The sequence below is a fragment of the Heterocephalus glaber genome, unplaced genomic scaffold (assembly GCF_053883595.1).
Source record: "Heterocephalus glaber isolate CG9 unplaced genomic scaffold, H.glaber_assembly_v1.0 deba00001504, whole genome shotgun sequence".
In the NCBI taxonomy this organism is placed as follows: Eukaryota; Metazoa; Chordata; class Mammalia; order Rodentia; family Bathyergidae; genus Heterocephalus; species Heterocephalus glaber.
The window spans coordinates 20,373,667-20,400,638 of record NW_028258324.1 but is presented as its reverse complement, the minus strand read 5'-3'; the positions used below and the strand labels follow the sequence as shown (position 1 = coordinate 20,400,638).

The following is a 26,972-nucleotide window of genomic DNA, read 5'->3' as shown; positions in this document are numbered from 1 at the left end:
AGACCTTTGTCTGAGGGATGGCTGGTGAAAATTTTTTCCCACATTGTGGGTTGTCTCTTCACACTGCTGGTGGTTTCTCTTGCTGTGCAGAAGCTTTTTAGTAAGAAGAGATCCCACTTGCTGATTGTTTGTGCTAGTTCATGGGGATCTGAGGTTTTGTCCATAAAGTCTTTTCCTACACCAATGTCTTCAAGAGTTCTTCCTAAACTCTCTTCCAGACAGTTTAGCACTTCTGTCTTAATATTTAGAGCTTTAATCCATTTTGATTTTAGATTAGTGCATGGTGAGAGATATAGGTCTAGTTTTAGTCTGTGACAAGTTGAAACCCAATTTTTCCAGCACCATTTATTAAAGAGGATATCTTTCTTCTAGTGAGGGTGTTTTGCTCCTTTGATCCCCAAAGCAGAGAAAGACCTAACCAGAAAAGGGAACTATACGATACTCTCACTAATGAACATAGATGCAAAAATCGAAGATGAGATGGCTGAGTGTGTCTGCAGTTGTTTCTGCATCTTCTATTCTGTTCCACTGGTCCTCAGATCTGTTTCTTTGGGAGTACCATGCTGTTTTTAGCACAGTAGCTTTGGAGTAGAGTTGCAGGTTGGGGATTGTGATACCCCCTGCCATGTCTCTGTTACCTAGAATTGCTTTTGCTATTCTGGGTCTCTTCTTGTTCCAAATGAATTTTTGGATTGTTTTCTCAAGGTCCGTGAAGTATGTTGCTGGGATCTCAATTGGAATTGCAATGAATCTATATAGCAGTTTTGGAAATATGGCCATTTTCACTATATTCATCCTTCCTACCCAGGAGCAGGGGATGTCTGTCCATTTTCTGATATCATCTTCAATCTCTTTTTTCAGAGTACTGTCGTTTTCAGAGAAGAGGTCTTTGATTTCTTTTGTTAGGTTGATTCCTGGGTATTTCCGTTTTTGTTCTATTTGTAATTAATTTTATTGGTACATTTTAGGTATACAATATAATGACAATCATCATTGGAAATTTGCACCTTTACATATCTCTCTTGGTTCTTATTTTTCCCCCATTTCCCTGCCCTCCCTTCAACCCCTCCAGTCCTCCCTATTTACAAAGACTTAGTTTCCTTTTTTTCATTTTCTCATATTAATTCGATACCCTTCTTTCCTTTTCAAATTCCCCTTTGCCCCTTTTCTTCCTATTTCACATTATCTATTATACCTTTCAGACCTTATTTACACTTTCAGTTTCTCACACTGGAGAAACGATTTGGTATTTACACATGTGTGTCCTATTTATTTCACTTAAGGGTATCGCCTCAATATAGATACATTTAGCTATAAATGTCTCTAATTTCTCATTTTTTTATGGTTGAGTAGTGCTCCATTTATTAAAAAAACCCACATTTTCTTTATCCAGTCTCCAGTTGATGGGCATTTGGGCTGTTTCCAAGTTTTAGCTATTACAAACTGTGCTGCTATGAACATGGGCAAACATATATCACTGTGGTATGATTCTTTTAATTCTTTGGGGAAGATCCCCAGCAGTGGAATAGCGGGGTCAAATGGGACTTCCAGTCCTAGTTCTTTGAGGTATCTCCATACTGATCTCCACAGAGGTTGTACCAGTCTACACTCCCACCAGCAGTGGAGCAGGGTTCCTCTTTCCCCACAGCCCCGCCAGCATTTGTTATTGGTTGATTTCATGATAGCAGCCATTCTTTCTGATGTGAGGTAGAATGTCAGTGTTGTTTTCATTTGCATCTCTCGAATGACCAGTGATGTTGAACATTTTTTCATGTATTTATTTGCTATTTCTACTTCTTTGTCTGAGAAATGTCTGTTCATTTCAGATGCCCATTTTTGGATTGGGTCTTTAAATTTGGGAGGTCTGATCTTTTTAAGTTCTTTACAGATTTGAGATAGTAGACCTCTGTCTGAGGAAGAGCAGGTGAAGATTTTTTCCCACATTGTGGGTTGTCTCTTCACACTGCTGGTGGTTTCTCTTGCTGTGCAGAAGCCTTTTAATAGGAAGAGATCCCACTTGTTGATTGTGCTAGTTCATGGGCAACTGAGGTTTTGTTCATAAAATCTTTTCCTACACCGATGTCTTCAAGGGTTCTACCTAACCTCTGCTCCAACTGGTTCAGAGTTTCTACTTTAATATTTAGATCTTTAATCCTATTTGATTTTAGTTTAGTGCATGGTGAGAGATAGAGGTCTAGTTTTAATCTTTGGCAAGTTGAAGCCCAATTTTTCCAGCACCATTTATTAAAGAGGCTATCTTTCCTCCAGTGAAGGTGTTTGGCTCCTTTATCGAAGATGAGATGGCTGACTGTGTCTGGCATTGTTTCTGCATCTTCTAATCTGTTCCACTGGTCCTCAGGTCTGTTTCTTTGCCAGTACCATGCTGTTTTTATCACAGTAGCTTTGTAGTAGAGTTGCAGGTTGGGGATTGTGATGCCCCCCTGCCATGTCTCTGTTACCTAGAATTGCTTTTACTATTCTGGGTCTCTTCTTTTTCCAAATGAATTTTTGGATTGTTTTCTCAAGGTCCATGAAGTATGCTGCTGGGATCTCAATTGGAATTGCATTAAATCTATATAGCAGTTTTGGAAGGATGGCCATTTTCACTATATTAATCCTTCCTACCCAGGAGCAGGGGATGTCTGTCCATTTTCTGATATCACCTTCAATCTCTCTTTTCAGAGTGCCATAGTTTTCAGAGAAGAGGTCTTTGATTTCTTTTGTTAGGTTGATTCCTAGGTATTTCAGTTTTTTGGATGCTATTGTGAAAGGAATTATTTGCCCTATGTCTCTCTCAGTGAGTGTGTCATTTGTGTAGAGGAAAGCTATTGATTTTTGTGTGTTGACCTTGTAACCAGCTACTTGACTGAATTTGGTTATTAAGTCTAGAAGACTTTTGGTGGAGTTCTTGGGGTCTTCTATATAGAGCATCATGTCATCTGCAAATAATGACAATTTGACTTCTTCATTTCCTATCTTTATTCCTTTTATTTCTTTCTCTTGTCTAATTGCTGTGGCTAATGTTTCCAGAATTGTATTGAACAAGAGTGGTGATAGTGGACATCATTGTCTTGTTCCTGATTTTAGTGTGAAGGGTTTCAGTTTTTGACCATTTAGCATGATATTGGCTATTGGTTTTTTCATGGATGGCTTCTATCAGTTTGAGGTAGAGACCATCTATTCCAATTTTTTGTAGGGTTTTTATGATAAATGCATGTTGGATTTTGTCAAATGCTTTTTCTGCATCTATGGAGATAATAGTATGGTTTTTGTCCTTGGCTCTATTGATATAGTGTATTACATTGATTGATTTGCTTATATTGAACCATCCCTGCATCCCTGGGATGAATCCCACTTGATCAGGGTGTATGATCTTCTGGATGATCTTCTGCATTCTATTTGCCATTATCTTATTAAGGATTTTTTCATCTATGTTCATTAGTGAGATTGGCCTATAGTTCTCTTTTTCAATTGGGTCTTTCTCTGCTTTGGGGATCAAGGTGATGCTTGCTTCCAGGAATGAATTTGGGAGTATTGCTTCCCTTTCAATTTCATTGAAGAGTTTAAACAGTAGTGGCAGCAGTTCCTCTCTAAATGTCTAGTAGAATTCAGCAGTGAAGCCATCAGGGCCCGGGCTTTTCTTAGGTGATAAGTTTTTAATTACATCTTCAATTTCATTGGTTGATATTGGGTTGTTCAGAATTTTTAGGTCTTCTTCATTCAACTTTGGTAATTCATATGTATCTAGGAATCTGTCCATTTCTTCTGTGTGGTCCATCTTATTGGTGTATAGTTTCTGGAAGTAGGTATTGATGATCCTCTGGATTTCTGCTGGGTCTGTTGTAATTTCACCCTTTTCATTCCTAATTGCATGGATTTCAGCCTTTGCTTTCCTTTTTCTGACAAGGTTGGCTAAGGGATTGTCAATTTTGTTGATTCTTTTGAAGAACCAACTCTTGGCTTCATTGATTTTTTGTATCATTCTCTTAGTCTCCATTGCATTGATTTCTCCTCTGATCTTTATAATTTCCTCCCTTGTATGAGCTTTGGGTTTCTCCTGCTCTTCTTTTTCTAGAAGCTTGAGGTTCAATGTCAGGTTGTTTAATTGAGCTCACTCTGTTTTCCTAATATGAGTATTCACTGCTATGAATTTCGCTTGTAAGACTGCTTTCATTGTGTCCCATAGATTCCGATATGTTGAATTGTCATTTTCATTTAATTGAAGGAACTGTCTGATTTCTTCTTTACTTTCCTCTGTGACCCATTAGTTATTCAGAAGTGTGTTGTTCAATTTCCATGTGTTTATGAAATGTTTGCATTTTCTTTAGCTATTTATCTCCAATTTCATCACACTATGGTCTGATAATGTACAGGGAATAACATCAATTCCTTTGCATTTACCTAAATATGTTCTATAAGCGAGTTTATGGTCTATTTTGGAGAATGACCCGTGTGCAGCTGAAAAGAATGTGTATTCTGATTTTGTGGGGTGGAACACTCTGTAAACATCTCTTAAATTCATTTGTTTAAGAGTTTGATTGAGTTCTAGTATTTTGTTACTTGTTTTTTGTCTAGTTGATCTATCTATTTGTGACAGTGGGGTATTGAGGTCCCCCACTACTAATGTATAAGTGCTTGTATGATTTTTCATGTCCATTTGTTTATATAGTTGGGCGCACTAGTGTTAGGTGCATAGATATTTATGATTGTCATCTCTTCCTGTTGGATTCTTCCCTTTACAAGGATACAGTGTCCTTCTTTGTCTCTCTTAATCAGTGTTGGTTTGAAATCCACTTCATCTGCAAAGAGGATAGCTACTCCTGCTTTTTTTCTGGTTCCTGTCACATGGAGTATTGTTTTCCACCCTTTAACTCTCCATGTATGAGTTTCTTTTTTAATTAAGTGTGTTTTTTGTATGCAGCATATTGTTGGATCTTTCTTCTTGACCCATTCTGCCAGTTTATTTCTTTTGATTGGTGAGTTGAAACCATTAACATTGATGGTTACAACTGATACATATTGACTTATCATTGTCATGGCTTTTTCTTTTCATTAAAGTCATCCTCTTTGCTTTTAATTTCTTGTCGTGACTGGTGGATTCATTCTGCTGGGCTTCCAGGGATTGTGATACTCATTGTCTTTTCCTAGGATTATGTTTAAAATTTTTTGGAGTGCTGGTTTGGTATTCCTCAGGAGCTCTTTGTCATGAAAGTATCTTATTTCTCCATCAATTTTGAAAGATAACTTTGCAGGGTACATCTATCTGGGTTGGAGGCTGTTTTCTTTTAGGGCTTGAAATACATCACTCCAAGCTCTTCTTGCCTTGATGGGTTGTGTTGAGAAGTCTGCTGTGATTCTGATGGACTTTCCTTTGTCTGTGATTAGCTTCTTTTCTCTAACTGCTTGGAGGACTTTGTTCTTCTGTTGTGTTTCTGGAATCTTAACAATTATATGCCTATGTGTAGTTTTTTTTGATCAAGGCTAGTTGGATTCCTATATGCCTCACTTATCTGTATGTCAAGTTCTATTCCTCTGCTTGGGAAGTTTTCTGCCATCACTTCTGTGAAGAGATTTTTTTATGTCATCTCCACTCTCTCTTGTTTCTTCATTGACTCCAATCAGTCTTATGTTATTCTTCTTTGCATTGTCTAGCAGCTGCTAGATTGATTTCTTGTGGTCCCTTATAATTTTAAAGCAATTTTTCTTTTCCTGGTCACTAATTGCAATCTTATCTTCTATATCTGAAATTCTGCCCTCACATTGGCGTATTCTGCTGCATAAACTTTCAGTGGAGGTTTTAATCTCCTTGAAATCTGTTTGCTTCTGTGTTATGGATTTCATTTGTTTCCTATGTTGGGATTCCATCATGTTCTTCAGCACCTCTATTTTTTTTATCTGTGTCCTCTCTAGATTTATTAATCATGTCGTGCACTATGGGCACAGTCTCTGTTGTTATCTGAGAAATTATTTCTGATTTCATTTTCTCCAGATCCTCTTTTGTTGCCAGTTCAGGGAGTCCAAGTGGTTGAATATCAGAGTGCTCCATCTTGTTTCCCTTTGCATGCTCAAATCCATGCACTCCAGAACGAAAAGGGTGAAGTCACAACAGATCCAACAGAAATCCAAAGCATCATCAATACCTACTTTGAGAACCTGTACTCTAATAAAATGGAAAACACAGAAGAAATGGACAGATTCCTAGATACATATGAATTACTAAAGTTAAATGAAGAAGATATAGAAATTCTAAACACCCCAATTACAATGAGTGAAATTGAAAATGTAATAAAAAATTTACCAACAAAGAAAAGCCCAGGTTCTGCTGGCTTCACTGCTGATTTCTACAAGACATTTAAAGAAGAAGTACCACCATTACTCTTTAAACTCATCCAGGAATTGAAAAGGAAGCAAAGCTTCCAATTTCATTCCTGGAAGCAAGTATTACTTTGATTCCAAAACCAGTGAAAGAAACAACTGAAAAAGAGAACTACAGGCCAATCTCCCTAATGAATATTGATGGAAAAATCCTCAACAAGATACTGGCAAACAGAATATAAAGGGTTATCAAGAAGATCATACACCCTGACCAAGTCAGATTTATCCCAGGGATGCAAGGATGGTTCAGCATTCACAAATCATTAAACATAATATATTACATTAACAGAGTCAAGGACAAAAACCATATGATTATCTCAATAGATGCAGAAATGGCATTTGACAAAATCCAACACCCATTCATGATTAAAAAAAAAACGCTACAGAAAATTGGAATAGAAGGTCTTTATCTCTACTTGATTAGGGCTATCTATGAAAAACCAATAGCCAACATCATACTAAATGGTCAAAAACTGAAAACTTTCATGCTAAAATCAGGAACAAGACAAGGATACCCACTATCATCACTCCTGTTTAATATTTTCTCAAAACATTATCACAGCAATTAGAAAAGAGAAAGAAATAAAAGGAAGAAAGATAGGAAAGGAAGAAGTTAAACTGTCATTATTTGCTCATGATATGATACTTTATATAGAAGACCCAAAATACTCTGCCAAAAGACTTCTAGTCTTAATTGACAGATTCAGTAGAGTAGCTGGATATAAGGTCAGCATTCAAAAAATAATAGACTTTTTATATACAAGTAATAGACTCACTGAGAGAGAAATTAGTGAAACAATTCCTTTTACAATAACATCCGAAAAATGAAATATCTAGGAGTCAATCTAAGAAAGGAAACAAAAGACCTCTACACTGAAAACTATAGTGCTTTGAAAAAGGAGATTGGGAAGAATATAAGAAAATGGGAAGACATCCCTTGTTCTTGGATAGGAAGAACCAATATAGTGAAAAATGGCCATACTTCCAAAACTATTATATAGGTTTAATGCAATGCTGATTGAAATTCCAACAATATATTTCACAGAACCATAGAAAACAATCCAAAATTTCATTTGGAGCCAGAAGTGACCTAGAATAGCAAAAGAAATTATAGGCAACAGAGATATAGCTGGAGGTATTACAATCCCCAACTTGAAACTATACTACAAAGCTACTGTGATAAAACAGCATGGTACTGGCAAAGAAACAGACCTGAGGAGCAGTAGAATAGATTAGAAGATGCAGAAATGACTGCAGATATGCTCAGCCACCTCCTCTTTGACAAAGGAGCCAACCATCCTCATTGGAGGAAAGATAGCCTATTTAATCGATGGTGTTGGAAAAACTGGATTTCAACATGCCAAAGATTAAAACTAGACCCATACCTATCACCATGCACTAAATTAAGATCGAAGTAGATTAAAGATTTAAATATTAAGACAGAAACACTATATTTTCTGGAATATAAGTTAGGTAGAACTCTTGAAGACATTGGTATAGGAAAAGATGTTAAGAATAAAACCTCAGTGGCACAGGAACTTGAACAAAGAATCAACAACTGGGATCTTATCTTATTAAAAAGTTTCTGCACTTCAAGAGAAACCACCAACAGAGGTAACAGACAACCTACAATGTGGGAAAAAATTTTCAGCAACTATACCTCAGACAAAGGACTACTATCTAGAATATATAAAGAACTGAAAAAAATCAGACCCCCCCAAATTCAAAGACCCAATTCAAAAATGGGCATCTGAAATGAACAGACATTTCTCAGAAAAAGAAGTAAAAGCAGCAAATAAATATATGAAAAAAATGTTCAACATCACTGATTATTCGAGAGATGCAGATGAAAACAACACTCAGGTTCCACCTACCCCGGAAAGAATGGCTGCTATTAAGAAATCAACAAATAACAAATTCTGGCGGGGGTGTAGGGAGAAAGGAACCCTTTCCCATTGTTGGTGCGCCCACTGTGGAAATCAGTGTGGAGATACCTCAAAGAATTAGGCTTAGAGGTCCCATTCAACACAGCTATCTGCCTGCTGGGTATCATCCCAAAAGAATTAAAAGAATCATACCACAGCGATATATGTGCACCAATGTTTATAGCAGCACAGTTCATAATAGCGAAAGCTTGGAAACACCTCAAGTGCCCATTAACTGCAAGCTGGATAAAGATTGTTTTTTTTATAAAATGGAGTACTACTCAGCAATAAAGAACGAGAAACTAGTGACATTTATAGCTAAATGGATGCACATTGAGGCCATACTCTTAAGTGAAATAAATAGGACACACGTGTAAATACTGAATAGTTTCTCTAGTGTGAGAAACTGAAAGTGTAATTAAGGATACACATGGATGAAATGGCCTAATAACGTATTTCTTGGATTGTGTTTCCATGGCGTGTCATATGACTGTGTCGAAATTTAAACTAGGGAGAAGCTTGGCTTATGTGGAGTCTGCTCACTAACTGGAGTTTTTTTCCAGACCACTATTTGTTCAATGTTGGTTTTAGGGATCTTTCTGAAACAAATCACATCCTCTGGTGTCTTGTTGGTGCTTGAGATGCTTTAAGTTATATAGAAAAATGTTTAAGTGCTTTTCAGGTTTGTTTTGGTTGAGTTCTACTGTATTTGAATATTATTGTAGTTTTTCCCCCCTTGCATTGTTCTTCTTTGAATGGTTTTAATTTTTGTATGAATGTATGTGTTTGATAATAAAGTTATTAAAAAAATAAAATAAACCTCTTTTGCTCAGTTTATCATTGACATTATTAAAATAATAATGATACCAAATGGTGGACTGAATAAAAGAGGAACTTGAGATCCAAACTGAATACAGAATTTATAGAACTTTATGTGAGGTATTTGTTACCAAGAATAGGTTCTTAGCCTAAGCAACTGCTTAACTAGGCAACCAAGCAACTGGAAAGCTAGGTAGATAGTGGTAATAGTCCTTGACAGGAACAAACTACAGAGGAGAAATCAGCTGGGAAAAGAACAAGATAAGGTCTGAAGATATTAGATGTGACACATCTGAAAGACTTCCTAAGTGAAGATGTCAAAAAATACATCAGAAAAGAAATCTGGGAGGGAAATACAAATTAGAATGAATCATCAATTGAGTCTGCATTGAAAACCATGGGGACCTGGGGGGCTGAGGCAGGAGGATCCCAAGTTCAAACCTATCCTGGGCAACTTAGCAACTTATTGAGACCCTGTCTCAAAAAGGCCAGAGGAGTGGTGGAGGCCCTCAAGGCCAAGGCCCTAAATTCAATCCCCACTACCATACCAGGAAAAAAAGAACACCCAGGAAAATAATAGGCTAAGAAAAGAGGGAGAAAATCATAATGCTGTTAAAATTGTTGAATTGTAAAGAAAAAGTGTTGTGGATGCAGCACTTCTAAGAAGTCAGGTAATAGAAGAATGAAAAGTGACCTTGGGATTGGCAGCCTGGGGGTCATTAGTATTTTACAGAGAACAGTTTCAGCACTCAATCTCTGGGAATTTATTCTAAGGACATAATTAGAAGGACGCAGAAAAACAGTAGGTAAAAAGACCTCCCAGAATTATTTGTAGTAGGAAACAGTGTAAATAATAAAACATTGAAAATAAGTGGTTAATTAAACCATGTTTCTTCCTAAGTAGAATGGTAGAATATCTGACCATTCATAATGTTTTCTGAAGAATGTATAACTACACAGAGAATTTTTTCATTGTGAAACGTTAATTTTTAAAAAACAAAATAAAAAAATGCAGTGAGATTTCAAATTCTGTAAAAAATACAAATATAGAATATCACAGAAAATATATTTGAGAAAGTTGAATCAAAATTTACTCCTGTTTAAAGATTTAATTTCTTTTTAAAATTTTTAACAGTTTTCCTAATAGTTCTACAAGATTGTATATTACTTTAATTTAAAAAATATACATGATTATATATAAATGTACTTAATTTAGTGATAGGTCATTCATGCACTTCTAAGCTCCCAGAGTTTTTAAGTGATATTAAATCAAATTTTCACAATTTAAGTTTTTTAAAAGATGATTTGAATGAACTCTGATTTCTTTTTATTAGCACATGTGGAAAATGTTGATCCAAAAATTTTTAACACAAAATAAATATGCAATGTGTTATTAAAATGTACTGAATGTTTAAATTTTAAAAATTTTTTATGACAAAAGATACATTGCCATTAATTCCTCTCAAAATACTCCTCACTTCTAACTTCAAACAAATGTATCCCATCATTCTTGCCACTTTCTGAAGCAGTCCTAAAAGTCCTCTTTCATTAGTATCTTCAGTCATGGCTTCCTGGATGTCCTAAATCAATTCAAAATGTTTATTTTTCTTGGTTATTTTGGCTTTGGGGAAGAGCCGGAAGTCTTGCAGTGCCAGATCTGGTGAATAAGGTGGAGGAGGACCCACTGGTTTTTTTTGACAGAGATTGCTATAAATGGTTAATCAATGAGGGGTGACCATAAAAAATAATACATTGAAGAGGAGGCTTAGAGACCTAGATAATAGCTTCCAGCTAAAAAACAAAAGAGCAATAGAGTAGGTTTTGAGTAGGTCATTGAGTTTCTAGCTCAAGGCAAGTCACTTTGCCTTTAAAGTGGGTCAGGGGTTCTAATGGTATCACTGCACTTTCAAAATTGGGAATTTGTCATAAAAGACAATGTCTACGTGCAAAAGAAAAAATAAAATGGTTATAGAAAATAAAGTCTTTGCTCTATCCACCCCCAAACTGGGTCAACCCCCACCCCCAACCCCCAAAGACATGTTTGCCTGGGTTAGAGGTGCTGGAAACCTGGTGGCAAGTTATTGCAGTAGACAAAAACTAATTTGGGGATGTGAAAACTCGATCTTTTCTTTCTTGGATTAAGAATGATAATTGCTAATGAATAATAACAAATACAATACTGTTTTTAGCACATTTAAACACTGTACATTACTGTCTTTTCACTCAGTCATATGTTTCAAATTTTCTCTAGCATTAGTTACAATAGAAGTACCTTGGGGTTCACTTCAAACTATCTTAAAGTAAGTTTATCCTTTTTTATCTGCATATTTGCTTCAAAGGAAATCTCATAATGAAAGAAGAAGCTCAAAACAATTCAGTTATGAGTTCCTGTATTTCATAGTGACATTAACCAGAAAAGCTAATAAGGAAAATCAGCTTTATGAAATGACGTGAATGTATTTGCATCTCTTTAATAGAAAACATAAGTTAGTACAACTACCTTTTTAATGTGTTAGAATATCTCGCTTGATAATCTTACTGCCTCTTTTCTTTATTAAAAACCATTGGTTTTAAATTATACCTGACTTTGTGCCTTGATTCTTAAGAAAGACCAAATATATCTCTTTCATTTTGTTATATTTGAATTTTGCTAAATGTCACTTTCAACTTTTTTATTTCAAGAAGTTTTTATTAAAGTGAATTAATAGAAGTTTCTTTAAAGATAATTTACTTAGCTCTTTTCTTTTATTTCTGTGGGGTCAGTTTCCCATAGGCCTCAAAAATATACCTGCAAAGTATAGAAATCCTTCTCAAAAGACAAAACCACTTATTTTTCTATGTAATGACTAGTTTTGACCATAGTGATAGACTTATCTATGATTTTCAAATATTTTTCCAATTTATTAAATTCAAGACTTTTTTCTGATATTGAAAATTTGGTAGACATTTACATTTTTAAGTCGATGCCAAAGAGGCAAAATATTTAATTCATCCTTTACTTTTATTTGTTCCCTAAATCTAGGCAAGGCACACACACTGACTGAACAAGGATTTCCAAATGCAAACACTCATGAGTGCCAAGAAAGAATATGAGAAAAGTTGAAATGCATGACACTGTAAGAGACCCAGCCACAGGAGACAGCTACCACTCAGCATCAGCCAACATTTGCTGAGAAAAAAAATGTGAATCAAGTGAAATCAGAGCCTGCAATACAAAAGAAGCTAAAAATTCTGAATAAATATATGTGTGTGTGTTTAAAATATCCTTTGATGGCTAAACCAAACAAACAAAAACTGGTCCATATCCAATCGCCATTTTGCTACTTCTGTAAAAAGAAATTGCTACAAGAAGTAACTGCTGAAACCTTTTCTTTCCCTGTTTCTGAAATTCCCATCATACTTGCTCCTTAAACAATGCTATTTAAAGTAGAGTATCTGGAAAGTAAAGTATTAATAATAGCAGTTGTCATACTATTTAGTTTATAAAATTAGAAAAAATAAACTAACACTAACAAATGCAACACAAGACAGCTAGGTTTCGAGAATGGAGGTGAGAGAGTTTGATTAAGAAAACTACTGCAAAAAAAAAAAAGAGAGAGAAAATTGCTGCAGATTGTAGCATAAGAAAGTCTACATGTAAATGAAGCAAGAATCAAAGATTTTTTTCACACAAATGGAGTACCTAAGTTTGTGAAGCTTTGAGGACCCAGAATCCCAAATAATAGCAATGAGGCTGCATGAGAAGCTTCATCTATTTCTAAGTTGCCAGAGAGCAGCTTGGCTCTCAAACAACTACTCTTATTGACAACTTAGTGTAGTAAGTCCCTATCAATTAATCAACTAGCTAAGTATAGTACAGGGGAACATTTACTAATTTTTATCTTCATCAATCATGTTAAAGTTAAACATCATGCAAAGCATTCAAACATTTAAGAATCTTAATGCTGAACCACCACCAAGTCTTGGCAACCAAGACATGACAAGAAATCAAAACAAAAGAGGAATTTTAATAATACAGCTGGTGTTTTTTCAAGCCAAATTGTTTATAGGCATTGGGTAGCAAACTACAAAGTTCTTGCAAGACACAAAAGAATGCAAAATACTGAGACAAGTGCACTACCAGCTTCTAAATCACATATTCTAAATAGCATGAGGCCAAAACACCACAAACCACCATACCTTAATGACCTCCACTCTGCCGCATCCACTTTGACTCTTTTTTTCTTGTAATAAAATACAAAATTTTCATGTTCTTTTATTGCAGTACTTATCATAAGCTGGCTTGTCCTATGGCTAATTGTCTTCACTCGAACAACTGAAAAGCAGGAAAAGCTCACATTATTATCACTAATATCTAACAGAGTACCTGAGATAAAATATCAGTCCTGTAAGCCTTGGCCTGGAGCTAAATGATGTGGCATTTCCTTATTGCTTATTGGTAGTTTCAACTTTTTCAGCAATTCTTCATCTGCTCTAACTTCTTACCTGGCTCTGCTGCCAGCCTTATCAAAAAGAACCTGAAGGCTGAGGGATGTAGCACAGAGGTAAAGCACTTGGCTAGCATGTGCAAGGACCTGGGTTTCTTCCCCAGCAACACAAAAAACAAAAATGTCTAGCTTTTCCCATCAGAATCTCCTCACAAAGTTTACTTTTTATAATATGCTTAGATTCTGTGTCTTGATATTGAAAATAAATTTGGGGGGCAGTACTGAGGATCAAACCCAGGGTCTTGCCCATTTGAGGCAAGTACTCTATCACTAGGCTACATCTTCAGCCAAAAAGTAACTTTTTAAAAATACTAGCTTTGAGCTGGGTGCAGTGGTACACACCTATAATCACATCTGCTCTGAAGGCTGAGGCAGTAGGACCATGAGTTCAAGGCCAGTCTAGGCAACTTAATGAGGCCCTGTCCCTCAAAATCTAAATTTTTTAAGTATAAAAGGTCGGGGACGTAGCTAATTAGTAGAGTACCACTAGGTTCAACCCTCAGTACCACATAAAGAGACACACACAGAAACACACATACACAACAACAACAACAATGCAAAAACACAAAACAAAACGAAAAAAACAGCTTTCCTCTCACATTCTTTTAAAAACCTCCAGCTCTGCTATATTGACCTCTAAATGTCTTAGTATTACAAATATCTGCCTATTCCTAATCATTATTTAACTCTCTCATAGGACATATTTTGATCTTAGAAGTTCAATGACACCCTCATCCATGGCAATAGACAAGGTTTAATTTCCTTTCTCTCTGCTAAAATAGCCACTAAGTAAAATGACATTCCTGAAAAGTAAATTCAATTCCCCATTTGCCAGTGAATCCGTGCACTACAGAAGGCATCTACAATACGTATCGAATGACTTTAGGAAAAAACTGAACCCCATTTTGCTTGAGCAGTTCTTTAATAAAAGAAGGACACAAAACACACACATACTGCTGTGTGTGTGTGTGTGTGTGTGTGTGTGTGTGTGTGTGTATTACTCAGGGATGTTGTTAAGTGCCCATTCTGACTCAGTGGGTCCTGGTTTTAAGAGTTCTAGCCTCTTTCCATATGCTGGTGATATCACTGCCCACATATCACACTTTAAGTGATGTGCTAAGGATACAGACTGTCTGCTTTTGGAACTCTTCTGTCACTTTTTTGGCTCTTTTTTCTCTGAAACACTAATTGATTTGTTATTCCTCCCCTGTCCACACTGCCCATGCCTGCATCTCATACAGCACCCACCTCAGCCCCTATTTATTCTCTATTTGTCCACTGTATAAGTCCTACAGGAATCTGCTGTCACCAAGCTACAACACCGTAAAAGAATGACTCTCACAAGGTTTTTTGAGCTCTTATTTTATTCTGAGACAAGGACTCATTATGTAGTTCAGATTGGCCTTGAAAACACTATGTAGCCCAGGCTAGCTTTGAACTCTCAGTGATTCTCCTGCATCAGCCTCCAGTGTGCTAGGATTACAGGTGTGCACCACCATACCTGACCATGCTTTGTTTTATGAATCTCTAATTGTTTAAAGGCTGTTAGAGAAAGATTTGGAAGCAAACACAGACGTTTCTCTGGACTTATTCAATCCCAACACATTGAAGCTAACTAATTGACCTGTGTCAGCTAATTCAATTTTGCCCTGAGTGTTATTGTACTGAAATTTTCCATTATTTGGCACCTCTCAAATTCACCTGCCTAGAGTGACTATGATTCTCCTTATTTTCTCCTAACCTTCGAGTTGCTGTGACAGGTTATTCAGGAACTGAGACTGTTAAAAATGTTGAAGTGTTTCTGAAATTCTATCAGACTTGACAATATTACAGAGATGAATCAGACACAGAGGAATGTTCAGCTTTGAGCTGAAATGAGAATGTCTTTATCTAAATTCCATTAAACCTGGCACCTTTCAGAGAGTTGTCCGACAGAACCGAAACTCAAACAGTGTCTGTAAGCCTGCCAAGCTCCTCTTATCTGAATAACCTTCAATTTAGGGCTAGCCTATATCATTGAGTTTAGAAAATTACTTGACATTCCATTTATGGTTCTACAGTAATGTGGGCTTTGTTATTGTCAGGTTCAAGTATCATTTACAATATACCATTGAAATTCTCCTTATGGTCATTATTTTAACCTCCATGAATATACATATGAATGGATGAGAAAGAGAAAAGATTCTGATGCCGACAATCTTAAAGACTGCCTGATTGACACAGAAGAACCACTAGCCCCCAAATTTGAATGTGTTTATTCCTGAGCAATGTTTGAAAGCACAGTTAAGGGTTTCATATTCTATGTGCTGATCAGAGGTGTCCTGTCTTGTTCGTAGGTTAAACTTTAATAGAAATAGAAATAACAGGTCAAATTAACAAATAGTTGACCTAATTACTAGGAAATGAAAAATAAAAGCATTGCAAGAACAGGAATCTAAGAAAAGGAGAATATTCTTCCTGAATTTCCTCCTTAGCACACTAGCACAGTTTTGATTATAGCTCTTCCATTTGCTTCTTTAAACAAAGATTATCCTAATGATTTCTTTCAGTGATTGCCTAGAAAAGCATTGGCTCACTTTCCCAATTAAGCAAACAAAAATAGGGTCTGATTTTGCAACACTGACAAGAATTCAGCCACATCACAGGGTAAATAGAACAGTGTACTGGCAGGCTCATGCCAAGTGCTTCCCTTCCTGAAATCCTTAAAGTACATGAAGTGTTTCCTAGCATTTCACATTTTGGAACTCACCATGTTTTGTCCTTGAATCAAGAAAGCAGAGACTAAAAATCTCAGACTTAAATTTGAAATCTTAGTCTTAAATGGCATATAATGGGCAAGATACAATGTGAGTCTTAACTTCAAGCTATGAGTATAAATTTGACCAGTCATAAAAGCCAGCATACTCAGCCCCACAAAAAAATACCAGTCACTTATGTGATCTTGGATTTTCAAGATAACTCCAAGGCTCTGACTCAGAAAGAATAAACTGGAAGACAGTCTTCCCTCAGCATCAGGATTGGACTGGTTCTGGGATACTTCCAAGCCACCCCTAGTAATTACCAAAATCCATGCATGCTCCATCTCCTTACATAATGTGACATAATATTTACATATAACTCATGCACATCTTTCTTTCATGTATTTTAAATCATATCTAGATACTTATAATACCTAATACCATGTGAATGCTGTGTAATTTTTATGATGTTTTGTTTCAGGAATAATAACAATTAAAAAATCCGTGCATGTTCAATTTTTGCAATTTTGTTTTTCCCAGTTAGTCTCAGTCTGAGATTTTTCAGGTTCATGGGTATGAAAACCATGATATTGAGGGCTGACTATAATTAGTTATGAAAAATCATAAAATAAGCATGTGCTAGGAAGTCATATAAATCTGCCTAACTCTGTAAACCTGAATTTACAATTAGAATCACAAGATGACCTCAGCCTCTCAGCATCTTATGGGAAGAAAAGAAAGAATGGAGATAATGATATGTATCTATACCAAATCCCAAGATGAATGTAATTATTATGTATCAAACATACACTAGTAAAAAGGTCTACTGGTGATTTTAGAGTATGGAGAGAAATGTCTAGAGGAGAGTCCTAGAAACTGGCATGCTTGTGACTGCCCAGCAGCCAGTGAACATCATCCTACAGTACAGGAGCTCCCTCTCACATGCATGAGTTTCTTTCAGGTGCCCCTCATCTTCCTCAGTAAGTGTGTTATGTATCTGTCATGTTCAGGGCTATTGTCAGACAGAAAGAAAGATGAGTAGCGCAAGATCCTTTCCTTGTTATCCTCTTGTTTACTTTATCTGTAAACACCACTCAACCCTTTGGCCCCAAAGAAACTCTGGGTAAGCATCTGTTGAGAAGGCACTTAGCCCAGAATAGAGAATTGAAGCATTTCAATAGATTAAAGGAAAGGGCCAGCAGAATCACTTACGAATTTTTTAAAAATGGAAGAAAGAATTATAGAAAGAGATTGGATTTAGTAAGTTCGGAAACTTATCAAGCTACTGTCGTTATTATCTAGATTTTAAATGTACAGCATTTTTAGAAATTGTCTTCTCTTAAATTATATATGTACCTGAAGTTTTCCTTTCTGAAAATTAAAAATCCATGAAAATAAAAAATATGTTAGTGCAATATTTTAAAATGAGCATGTCCCCACTATCGTTGCACTAGTTTGAAATCTGTTCTCTTCTGTTCCAAAATTCTCTTACAAAATGTAACAGCTGTACAAATATTACTGAAAATTCATTACCTTGCAATCACTTCATCAGAAAATGGGCTGAAAGTAAAATGACAGAAGCATCTTTTACTCCTTACTCAGCAAAAGCCATTATATGCTCAAGATAAGCAATTATTTGCCAGACTAAACTACAATATTTTCTGACTCAGAACCAATTGTCAACAGTATGATTTAAATATTCTAAAAAGCTTGATTACATAAGGCTAGCTGATGAATGGATAAAGTATATTTACTTAATAAGTATGATAAATATTTATGTTGATCAATAAAATATTAGAAGTGGTTTAAGTTTTTTAAAGTATTTCCATTGCAAAACAGAAAACTATCTCTTCTATTATGGGGTATTTTTTGCTCAATGTCTTCTGCCAGTTAGTAAGGTAAAACATTAACCAAGCATATGAAAAGTCATAGTTTAAATTAAATACAGCCAAGGTGAACAAACTTTTTCTGTTTTCTATTCTGAAGCCAGATGGTAAATATTTTAGACTTTACAGGCTATATGGCCTCTGTTAGATCTACTCAACTTTGAAGTTGTAGCACGAAATCAGCCATAGATAAAGACAAAAGAATGAACACAGCTTTGAGTTAATAAAACTTTGTTAATCAAATTGGAGCCATGAGCTGGTTTTTCAACTTCTGAGTAAAACCAAACACTAGTATAAATGTCAGACTCAATAATGTTTTCATGATTTATCTAGTAACTTTGGTGTTTGGAGTCTATCCCAACTGCATTTAGTCATATTTTCACATATATATATAGGGTATGAAAAATTCTAAGTATATAATCAAATTAACAGTTTTTAAGGAAATAAGTATTTTTTAAACAAAAAGGTATCACATATTATTGTGCTATTAGATTATACAGAAAATTTTATTAAAAGAAAATAATATTCTGCTAAAACATATGCTAAGTATATTTCAAAATCACAAAATAGCACTGAACTTTAAGAATAAATAACTTTCATCATATAATATTGTCAAAGTGTAATTGTCAAAAAGGTAAATCATTACTCACAAGCAAATATTAACAAATATTAAAGACTTTAATTCATTATTTAATGAAAAAACAGTAAGATACCAAAATTAGTCCAAAGAACATTTGAAAAGGTGGATAATTTACCAAAAATAAAATGTTGCAATAAGATTACTGGGTTAGATTTAAAACTAGTTAATGCTCAGCAAAGTCATAAACTGAGGTTATCTGTTCCACTGGACAGTAATTATTTGCATCTCTACTTAACACAAATCTACAAATTAACCTCTGTCCTACAAAGCTATAAATGTCCCAGTTAGTAGACACCAAGCATTGCACTGAAAGAATACTCAGTATTCCAAATTCTATTTCCATGTTTTAAATAAGTTTTTGACAATATTGGAGATTAGCCAATCTCTACAATATATCTTGAAATGTTTTACACAAAGTAAATATTGCCTTGCTGTCTTGTATTTTTTCCCATGTAAGTAGAGAATAGACTTGGGAATAAATGACCTCTCCATCATAGTATGATGGAGACTCAAAACATGTAATGCTAGCAACAGCCTTCTCCCCAGGTCTTTCGCACTAAGCCTTTGGTGTGAAGACTGCACAACCGTGTCCTTGGGCTTTAGTGTTAAGGTTGTTTTGGTACAGTCACGGAACAGCTGAATGGGTGACTATACATTAGCGCCATGGAATAACTGCAGCTGTTGCCATCATGTAATAGAAACATTTATTGGAATGAAAATATTTTCACAATACACTCAAAAGCGAAAAAAGTAAGCTACTAAGTTATATCCACAGGTATCCCTTGCTGTGTACATTTTCCTGCATTACTTTTATAGTTTTTAAAGTTTAAGATCGCTTATTCCTTAACTGTAGACTGCATAAGGTAACTTCTTCCAAAGAGTACAGTATGAAAAGGGGGAAGGGTAACATTACAGTGGAGAAACCTGACAAACCCTGCCTCTGCTGGGTGACTAAGGTCAATGTCCATACAGATGCCTCATGTCAACAGTCTACCTTAGTGGGATGAGATGGCACTGCATCTCTGTGGTGTCCTCCTCCAAATGCTTAAGCCCAGTCTGATCATGAGAAAGCCATGAGACAAATTCCACTGAAGGACAGTCTACAAAGAAATTGACCTGTCCTCTTCCAAATACTCATAGTTATCCAAAACAAGGTCAGTCCTGAGAAAAGTTCACATCTAAGAGGAGCCTAAGGAAACATAAATGTCACGTGGTATTCTAAACAGAAAAAGGGCATTAGGTTAAAACCTAGGGAAATATGAATAAAGTATGGATTTTAATAGTAATTTAAATTGATTAATCATGAAAAATGTACAGTGATGTGGTAAAATATTAATAACATAGGAAACTGGGTCTGAGGTATATTGCAACTCTATTATCATTCTAATTGCTGTTGAAATATACCATTCTTAAAATAAAGTATTTATTAAATTTTTCTTAGGCTTGTAATTCTTTTTCATCGTTTTATTTCAATTTCTTTAAAAATTTTATATTCATTTGTTTCACATTCCCCAAAGAAGGCATATTCTTTGAGTTTAGGCTTTTCTATATTTTTGAAGCTGCATTATCAAGTCTTGAATTCTTCTCTCTCAGAAAAAGAATGCTTTTCTATATATCATACCACAATTTTCTTCAATCTGTCCTTAATCTTTCCCTTTAAGAAAATTATCTGCATAAATATGAAAAATTGTAACTTTTGTATAATGATCTTTACAATCCTTCATAGGGCCCACATGATTGATTTCCTATCACATAAACTATCTTCTGTAAAAATATTTTACTTTATGAATACCACCCTGATACTCAAGTTAAGTCAATGAAGTTTTATTGGTAAAGAGAAAAATGGTAACAATATTATAATACAGGCCCTCACATATAAACATTCCAGTAGAATCTTGTGTGACAGAAAAACCTAACAGGCAATCCTAAACTCAGAGATGATTTGTGTCTTAACCTTCATTCCAAACTTCCTGAGAAGTCAAATTATCTCTGTGTTAATTTACCTGTGTGTGCGAATTAACTTAAATATATATCCCTAGAGTGGCTTATTAGTGGCTGGAAGACTCCAGTTAGAAATCTACATTACAGAATTGTCTATTAAGCACTTGGAATGCTTCTATTAAAATCCACTCCAGAATAGTATTTGTTAATTAACCTAGGGATGCATAAAAAGAATTTTCATTGGTGAATAAGTGGTGTTAAATGTTCTGATGGTTAAGCTTAATTGACCACTTGATTGGCTAGTGAGCTATGTAGAGGATTAATAAAACACACTTGTGAGTGTATCTGGGTGGGTCAGGGAGGCATAACCTTGGGTCTCTGTCTGGTTCCTGTCTCCTTTTCTGGCACTCTTCCCTGCTCTGTTTTCCAGGCACCATGATGGAAGCAATTTTGCTTCACCCCATCCTTCAGGCATGATGTTCCTGCCTTGGAGACAGTCAGCCATGGGCTGAAACCTCTGTAAACATGAACCAAATAAACCATTTCCTCCCTTAAGTTGTGGATCACAAAGGGAAAGCTAATCAAATGATAATTTACCTGGACTACAATTATTATACAGAGTCTATGAACATGAATGAACCAAGTATAAAATTCAGCATGTGCAACACGCTAAGCCTGCTGCCCTACTAGATTCCAAATCCTCTGGGGACATTAGCTGATGCACTAGGGTAAGGAAGCATCATTTGTGTTCACATCAGAATGAACTTTTAAGATAAAGAGTGCTAACATTTACTGATTGTTTATTGTGTGTTGGCCAATGCTCTAAGCTTCCTACCTGTAGAAATTCATGCGGTGCCCCTCAGCCCTCTAAGATGTGCAGAGCACACCACAGATGAAGAAACACAGTCACAGAAAAGTCACATAACTTGCTCAAGGTCTCATTTCCAATAGGGGATGATAATGGAGGAAGCTCTCCTTAGCTCACCGTACTTTATTATCTATGTCTTGTATTTTGAAAGTTAGAAACCCCAATAACAAAAAAAATTTCAGGGGTTCACTGCTTCAAATAAACTTCAAATATGACCCCTTCACTGTTGCACTCTCCTTTGTTTTTTTTTCTGAAGGAATACTTGAGTATTTTTTATTTTAAGTATTTATTTATTTATACAAAGCCCCTTGTTTTTCTAGAGTTTATTTGAATCTCTTTGAAAATTTTTATTTGACGCTTTTAAGTGCTATCTTCTAAATTTGTAAGATGAACACTTCAATGATTTTAATAATAATGGAGGGCTAAAAATTGTTCAATGATATCTGTTGGAATGTACTTGGTGTTAGCCAGGCCCATCATTTCAGACCCAAAAGTGACAAATGGTATGCTTGGTCTCTCCTCCACATTTTGATGTAATCTTGGAATAATCTGGAACAGAACAGACCCTGAAAAAGAAGACATGGGCTACATAACACATAGTTCATCTACCACATGGAAAAATCTCATAATGTCATGCTTTGGTGAAAATCCTTCCTGAACAATTTTCAGTTCATGAGCTTCCATAATTTTAGGTTAAATCATACTGAGACCATCACTTGTATGTGCCTGTTCTTCTGTCTATCCTGTTATCCCTACTACCATCACTGAACATTTTACCACCACTGAAATATTTTCTACAAAGATTCCATAATTATTTTTCTAAGACATATATTTGTCATTCCTATGCAAGAAACACCTTTTATGGATGCTCTCCTCTCCAAAAGTCAGGAAAGTGAAATCTTATCACTGCTAAAGTTACTTTCAACCCAGTGGGTCCCATTCTGCAAAGTTTGGTCTCAGAGATAACTCAAGGTATTTTCTTGATGGCTTCTAACATCATCATAACCTGAATCACCTAAGAAAAAAAAGAATATCTTTTTTCCAATATGAAAATTCCATACTGGCCAGTTGGAGTTTGGTATCTATGGGAAGAAAAAAGGTGTATAAAACATAGGCAAGCCTTAACCGACTCCCTCTTGAACGTCCAAGAGAGGGTAAAACCTTACCAAGTTGAGAAGGTGGGGGGGAGGAAGAAGAGGGAGAGCAAAGGAGAATGAATTTAGGAACCCTTCAGAAAGTATCTATACACTCTCCCAGGGAAAAGAATCTTAATTCTCATACTTCAGAGAGGGGTACAAGGCAACTACCTGACTCCATCAGACCACATTAGAAAACACAGACTGATGTGAAACGTTGGCCTTGATAAAGGAGTGTCCAATAATTTCAGTAAACTTTACATTTTCCTCTTAAATTTACAGTCGTCTTTTCAGTGAGTTCCTACCAGGTTCTAGATCCTCCTCTTAAGGAGTAAAATTTCTGTGAAATTATTTCAGTTCATTATTAAATATTCAAAAGACATTGAAGATTCTAATCCCTGTAGAGGTTTCATCCTAAGCGAATAGTCTGGTGGAGGCCAACTCACTTATCTGTGAGTGAACAAAGACTGATCCACATGGAAAGTCTATCTTTCTTTCAAAAGGTAGTTCTTTTGTCACTCATTCTTTCACACTTAAATAATAGAAATGGTATCAAAATAATCTCTCTCCTCAAAGAAATAAACATTACAAAGGACAGTAAGATAGAAAAAGTATTGTCTAGCAGGAAGCAGTAGCTAGATACTAAAATCCAACAAGCTCTGATTCAGGTTGTAGGTAATTTTTCTTTTATAAACAAAAGAATGTGTTATCTTAAATAAAAATAAACTGCTTGAATAATTACAAATATATTACACACCTGTTGAATTGCCAGGTGGATAATTTCTTAAGAATATTAAGAACTGCATATTTGAGGGTGCCTTCCAAACACATTTACTCCATAAAATTTCTAGTTTTAAATGTATATGATTAAAAAGATTTGTGGAATCTATATTAGAATATTATGTTTGGATATAATGTCGGATTTTTTGTTTGCATGTTTGTTTGTTTTGCTTTGTTCTTTGAGACAACGTCTCACTATGTACCCCAGGCAGGCCCTGAACTCACAGCAATCCTCCTACCCCAGCCTCCCAAGTGCTGGGATTACAGGCATGTGCCACCACGCCCAGTTTGTACAACCACTGTGGAAATCAGTATGGAGATACCTCATATAACTAGGATTGGAAGTCCCATTTGACCCAGCAATTCCCCTGCTGGGTATCTTTCCAAAAGGATTAAAAGAATCATACCACAGTGATATATGCTCACCCACGTCTATAGCGGCACAGTTCATAATAGCTAAAGCTTGGAAACAGCCCAATTGCCCATCAACTGGAGAGTGGATAAAGTGGATTTATTTGTTTTGAAACAGGATCTCACTTTGTTGCTAAACTCAAGTGGCCCTCCTGCCTCAGCACCACCACCCCATAGGAGACTACAGTGCATGCCACCATACCCAATACTTAATTTTTTTTAACCAAAGTGACAGACAGAGTGACACTGAAAATCTGTGTATGAAACTAAAATTTTTAAAACAATTTTTACTTGCTCCCTTATCAGTCTTAACTGACAAAATAAAAAGTTACCTTAATAAATAAGGCAAGGAATCAAGGAGCAAAATTTTGATTCTAGAACATTGAAGAAGAGGTGACCTAATTACCTCCTTCTTCCTGCATGCAATCATACTTATCTCATTTTACTTTTCAAAATATTAATTGAAAGTTTGAAGATTATTCTGCTTCATGTTTAGTTAAAAGTGTGTTGGAAAAGATTTATCCAGTATGCTCACCCTCAGAATCCATACAAGGTTGTTTCCAGGATGGGCCCCCACCATGTAAAAATTTGCAGATATGCAAATCCCTTACATAAAATGGTGCAGTATTTGTAAACAGCCTATGCACATCTTCCCATATACTTTAAATATCTCTAGCTTAATTATAATACCTAATATAGTATAAATGCTACACAATACCTATTTAAATAGCTATTATAAATATCTATTTAGCTATTGCAAATATCTAAATAGCAGTAATTTTTCAAATACTTTTTAATCTGAAAAAAGTTGAATCTACAGATTAAAACCTCCAGATGTGGAGGACTCACTACACTTAAAACAAAGTGAAAGGATGATTGTGTATCCTTCCACTGTCTGGCTGAAACATTGCCTAGTGTCAGCTGATGATTTTTGGTTTGATAATGTACCTTGGTTAAAGTCAAGATTCTGTAGGGCCAGAGATTTAGCTCAGTGGTTCTGCTGCTTGCCTTGCAAGCGCAAGGACCCAAGTTCAATCCCTGGTACCAAAAAAAAAAAAAAAATCAAGATTCTGTAAAGTTAATTACTAACTCGCAGAAAATTGATAAGTTGCAAAATATTTTGATTTGATAGAGATGTAAATAATTTCAGTTCTGTAGAAAATATAACTCTAAAATATAACTCTAAAGGGTAAGATTTTATTTTCCTGTTTTGTACCTAACTTAGCACTCTTATGTCAGCATTGTTTTCTGAATCCTGCTTTGACTCAGTTTTGTCATTCAGTGATTCCCTTAACAAAGAGTTAAATAAATATTTGACTTTCTCTCTCTCTCTCTCTCTCTCTCTCTCTCTCTCTATATATATATATATATATATATATCCAAATCAAATTTTCCCAAAAATTTAATCCATTCTGAACCATATGTATTTCTTTAACCACAAAAATATGAAACAAAGTACAGTACAGTATGAAGAGAGAGAACACTTGAGGTGACTTCTGGCATGGAAGAAAGGAAGATAGATGGAAAGGAGATTATTGTTTGGCGGGAGAGTCCCCCTCCATATGAACATCAGAGAGATCTCCTTCAAGGGTTTCCTCTCTTTTTTGACTCTTACCTGTAGGATCAATTTTGATGAAAAAATCAGTCTAATGTCACTGTTTTTTCACACAATGCATGTTATTATTCATCAGATTTAACACTCAGTTCATTACAGTTATGTTGGTGTGGTGCTTCTAGAAGAAATCCTAGCACTCATTCCACTTTTCCATAATGGATTTTATCACATCATTGCTAACTTCCTCCCTGTCTTCTTCTTCATCAGTGGAAAGCTCCTAAATAAGTGCCTTCTGCTGCTCACTCTGGATTTCAGAAAATTCTTGTTCACTTCCTCCTCATTGTTCTCAACAAACTCCTCTATGTCTGCATCATCGACAACCAGACCCATACTATTGCCCATGGACACAATCTCCACTACCTGTGCATCTGTTATGCCTTGCATCTAGATGTCCCTCAAAAACCTCATGTAGTGATAGGAAGCTTTGGGAGGTGCTTGGATCTAGAGTGTGTGATGCTGGGATTAATGGTTTGATTCTGGGATTGATTCTTGGTGGGATGCTAGAAAAAAGGGTGCCCTACCCTGGGGATGAGTGCTGCCCATGCCAAGGGCCAGTAGCCTGGATAGAATACAAGGGACAGATAGAGGGACGCAGTTGTTGCTTGCTGCTTCTCTACTTTCCTGCTTGCTGCCTTGCTGCCTTCTTCTTGCCATGAACTCTTTCTACTCTCCCATGCCAATCTGCCTTGGAGGCAGGCAAATATGAACTGAAATCTCTACAAACTATGAGTGAGAATAAATCTTTCTTCCTTTAATGTTGGGTGTTTGGTATTTTGTCCTAGCAAAGAGGAAAGTAATTAAGACAAATTTCAGTACCAGAGAAGTGGGGTCATTGCTGGGACTTTTCCTGATCATGGGGTTCAGGAGCCTTTGCAACTGGCTTGTGGGAAGAGTTTGGAAAGATTGGGAGATGCCAGTTGAAGAAGCAGCCATGGAATGCCTGAAGCTGTATTTGATGGGAGACACTGGTCAGAGATGAGAAGACCAGAATAGAAATGCTGCTGGTAAAGATCAGATAGAAATGCTGCTGGTAAAGACCAGGAGGTTTCTGCTGGGAAGAAGGACTACATTGGCTGTCAGACTCCAGACAATGTGTTTTATGCCTTGGCAGAAATTTTGCCTGCATTTTGCATGTGTCCAGAGACTTTGCCTGAGATTAAGAGTAGCAAACTAGTTAATCTTGCAGAAGAAAGTTCAAGATAATCTAATGTTGTGGTGTGGTTTGAGAAGAATGCCCCAGAGCACAATGTTCCAGAATGGCAGTAGCCTAGAGAATTTGTTCCTCAGATTTGGGTTCAGTGTGTTCAGTGATCCAGGCACTCGACCTTTACAGTCAAGAGAGAAGGGAGCC

General features: G+C 35.9%; 1 long non-coding RNA gene across 2 annotated transcripts in view; it reads right to left on the bottom strand.

The window, feature by feature from the left end:
* Positions 1-18,020, bottom strand: part of LOC147825266 (uncharacterized) — a 230,926-nt gene extending 212,906 nt beyond the window's left edge. The window contains exon 1 of one of the 2 annotated variants that reach the window (XR_015440849.1): positions 13,299-18,020. This is a non-coding gene — a long non-coding RNA (uncharacterized LOC147825266). The remainder of the gene's footprint in view (positions 1-13,298) is intronic. The other variant, XR_015440850.1, reaches the window with a different exon arrangement.
* Between the last annotated feature and the right edge of the window lie 8,952 nt (positions 18,021-26,972).